At 49.0% G+C, this 4,227-nt stretch overlaps 1 pseudogene; it reads right to left on the bottom strand.

Moving 5' to 3' along the window:
* Positions 1-341: 341 nt before the first annotated feature.
* On the bottom strand, positions 342-427 carry LOC149353214 (U2 spliceosomal RNA; annotated as a pseudogene).
* Positions 428-4,227: the final 3,800 nt, after the last annotated feature.

Genomic DNA, 4,227 nt, shown 5'->3' with positions numbered 1-4,227 from the left:
CCGTTTTGCCCTAAACGACGCCCAAATTTTCTAGGGTTGGTAGCACGAGGGACTCTGGTAGCACTAAAGCCCCTCAATGTTTAGGTAGCATTGGGTGTCCACCTCCACAAAAACCATGCTTTCGCATAATACTAAATCGCCAGTCCTTTATTCTGAACTACGCCGCCGGATTCGGTTGTCAATGTTCTGTAAATGGCATCCACATTCGTAAGTGTAATTAAGGCGCGCAATCAATATGAGTTGTTTCGTACTCCTTCCACGCAGCCACATTAAACGAGCGGATACTTCGCGCGAGTGTATATCTGTCTTTTGATTACAACATTGCCCCCCGGTGAGGGCAAGGGCTGCACCTGAATGTAGTGCAATATCAGGGCAACCCGCGGCACAGTGGGAGCAAGCTCCACACTACGCCACTTTCCAAAAATTATGCGGCAAGGTATGCGGCGCAACGATATACCATGTAGGCTTTTGACCCAGACCTCCTCCCAGCTGACTCCCTATGTAGTACCGGTTACGCGCGCAGTCTAAAAGAAAAAGGAGAACCAGCAATTTTCACAAACGCGGCAACATACATTTTGTCAAAAATAGCCGGCTATCCTCAAGGTATCTATTATTTCCACTACTAACTATGGCCTGAGGCACGAGGATCGCTTATAAATGGACACAACATTTTCGGCGAGAGACACCGTGATCTGAGTGGAGACGCCATCTCAGTAGAGACGGAATAGTGGCGGCACCTGGTGGCAGCAGTGGAAACTAGGCTCGAAGAAACGCAAAACTCCGCCGGCACTTTTGCAGGGTTGCCAGATTGGGCTATTAATAGCCAAATTGGGCTACTTTTTGTCCGAGTTGGCGTCAGAAATTTCGTTTTGGCTATGTGGCTACTTTTTGGCTACACCTTTTTTATGCGTGAAAAAAAAAGTTAAAGTAGTTATAATGTGCTCTGTTACAATAACGCAGGGACAGAAATAAAAGGCATGTTGGAATCAAAATGCAGGGTATTGCAGGCTAAAGAAATTAAGCGCGTCTGCTACAAAATGACAATTTGTAAACGCTGTGTTCGAGAAAACTTGTGTGTGTCAGGCGGCCAAGGATCATGGCCTTTCGATTTCTTTTATAAACAGTGGACACTACGTGAAAGTTGCCCCCAGGAAACACTTCACGGCCTATAGCTTACACTTAATTCGCGAACTAACGCCACCCACGCCCGCACGCCACCGAACATAGACTGTTGCCGTCTGCACACGTGAGCGTTCTCCCATTGACGGTGTACCACGGGTGCCCATGGTACCAGAATAGAGGTAAAACACAAAGAGAGCTTAAGTCCCTACGTGGTACGAATGCGTAAGCATTAAATGCTACTGTTTCGCTTCTGTTGCGCGGTTTCGTGATCCTCACGTATTAATGGATCGTTAACCGTAGACGTGGCCTAGTGGTTTGGGGGTCCGCTTCGGCTGCGGTAGGTGGCTGGTTGGAAACCCACCGCCAGGCATGTTCTTTTCTTGTATTGTTTATTCTGGTTCTGCGAACTCATTCTGCTCAAGATACGCATGAGGAAAGTTATTCTTACGCATTAATAAGGTATTCTTCTGTTTCTTATATTCCTAATCTCGTGGTGGACACACCAAGCGCGCAACTCGCAAGAGCCTACGCTTTTTCTGCAGCCTCAAGCGGCACACGTGCAGCCCTCGATATTCATCGCGAACTAGGCGAGAGCGCCGCGTCCGTTGCGTAATCCACGTGCACTCATGCGGTGCCATGGCGTCATCCTTTGGCGCGGCGCGGAACCCACTGTAAGAACGAGGACGGCGGAAGTTAGTGGCATGACATGGCATTAGATCCGTCGCTACGAGAACTTTAATCAGAATGGGCAAGTTGGCTATGTAACATACATCCGGAACTACAAAAAGAAATGGAAAAAGGAGCCGGAATTCAAGGTTAAAATGTTTTTCTCATTATTGTGAACGTACTGTTAGACTGAAGATGAAATCGACATAGATTATCATCTAATGGCACATATCCTTAATTTATTCTGAGCTCATGCATATCGTGGAATGTAGCTTCAAGAAGGCGCATGCTAGGTGCTTTGAGGTGACGCTCTCAGCGAGAACCTTTCTCTTAATGCATAAGATTGAAATGTGAGGCTGCGTAAGTATAGAGCAAGGTATTTTCACTGTCGATGTGTGTAATGTGCGCGCGATCATTTTAAAGGTGAACTATTTATAAACCAGAGCTGCGATTGCGTTATATAGCGCCGCCGTTCTTTTCCGCGTGCAGACTGGCTGTCGTAAACCGCCTCAGGTGATATGGCCTACTGCCGCACATGAAAAGTGGAACTGCGGCCCCATCTTGAGGACCTGGTTAGCGCACCTGGTTAGTCGTAGTGGTTAGCGCGCATGAGGGATGCGAAATGTAACAACGGAAAGAACACACCGTGGGCACCACCTCAGACGGAAAAGAAATCTAATATGTAAATATTCTTGCGAAAATTAATTTAATATGCTTAAGAAATGTCCCAAAAACAAATATTTTTGGCTACTTTTGGGCTACGCAAAATTTTCGCTTTTGGCTACGTTTGGGCTACTACGCAGGCCAATTTGGCTACCAGAGGCCGGAACCATCTGGCAACCCTGCACTTTTGTCGGCGGTGCTTTCATTCACTCCGAGAAGCGACAATAGACCTCTCCTGTGGTACGTCACGCGAGGCGAGTGACGTCATGGCGATGACGTTTCCGGCTCACGCCGGGAACCCGATGGGCAAAACAGTCCTCCGTTTGCGTGCGATCCCGTATAGTTTTGCTGGGCGAGCAAGTAAGCTATCGCAGTGCGGGCGCCGGAATCCGTTCCTCGACCCTGTCTCGTGATGCCTGCGAGCTGCTGTGCCGTGGGATGCACTAACCGTGCCAAGAAAGGCGTCCGCTTTTTTCGTTTTCCGCGGGACGAGAATCTCCTGAAGGTGTGGGTGCACGCAATGCGTCGAGATAAATGGAAGCCAAGACCGGCTCATAGGATATGCGGAGCGCACTTCATCTCTGGTGAGAAGCATTCCTTTCTTTCGCTTGCTGATTTTGAAGAGCTAGCGAGGTGAATGGCACTGTGAACTTTTTTTCTCGTCTTATCCGCCAACGCAGGCGCCCCGTCCTCGTTACCGGACCACCCGGAGCGAAGCCAGAGGAAACGAGCAGTTCCACCTTGAAGAGCAGTGCAGCCACATGGGTGCAAACTTCTCCTAACCTAAAAGATACGTTTGTAACCGTTAAATTTCAAGCGTTACCAGAGCGCACACACTTTGAAACTAAAATAAAATACCAATCCAGCTACCCACAAGTGGCACATATTCAGCCACTAAAATATCAGAACCTCGATAAAAATGTTTGAAGTCCGATGTGCACACGCATGGTAGCGGGGTATCAACATCTTAGTTGTTGCAAACTGGTAGTATGGGACAAGAAAGCGTAAAGTAGGTTAGCTGTGCAGGGTTTGAACTCAGGCGACACATGGTATGTGAGGGGCGTCGCGGTGCTCGGAACCGGAGCAGTTTCAGCCTCCTAAGGACCCTTTTAACAGACCCGACACCGCACGGTCATGAGCGTTTTGTTTTTCGCAATGGCTCTGAGCAGTGAACGCGCAGAGGGCACAACAGTTAGAGCAGATTTTCCCCCAACGAAGCGACAGTCAGCGTTCTCAGCTTCAGCCCCGTCGACAAGCGGCCGAGATCGAATCAGCAATGCCATGGCGGCGGCGGTTGCGATACAGAACCGGATAACACAATCAAAGTATAAGACCTCGCATGCACTAACAAAATCAAAATGCATTATTGTACGCTGACTTCACACGTGAACAGTATTCTGACGTGACGGTTAGCGTTTCGAATCTACAGCATGCAATTATCTTTCTGCTGATCAAGGTAGCGCGTTGAAACGCTGTTGTTCGACATCCCGCCGAATACTTGAACTTACCCGGCCATGCATGTGCAGTGAGCTGCCTGTACGCTTCCTTCTCGCAAAAGCGTGCACGCTTCGTACGGCTCGCCGGTGGTCCTCTGCGACGGGGTCACTTTTGCTTTTAAAAGCAGCACTCTAAACCGAAGTCGGCTGCCAAAACTTGGCGCACGTGCCCTTCCACTGCAAGAACGTACGCCTTCAGCGAACGGTAGCACTTCATGCTCTCAGTAGTGTAAGGGCCGGGCGTCTGAACGAAATAAACGTATATGTCGCCAAAACGCAC

This window comes from Amblyomma mixtum, chromosome 3 (genome assembly GCF_055824585.1).
Source record: "Amblyomma mixtum isolate Tamu chromosome 3, ASM5582458v1, whole genome shotgun sequence".
In the NCBI taxonomy this organism is placed as follows: Eukaryota; Metazoa; Arthropoda; class Arachnida; order Ixodida; family Ixodidae; genus Amblyomma; species Amblyomma mixtum.
The sequence above is the reverse complement of the archived record's forward strand: the minus strand, read 5'-3'. Positions and strand labels throughout refer to the sequence as shown.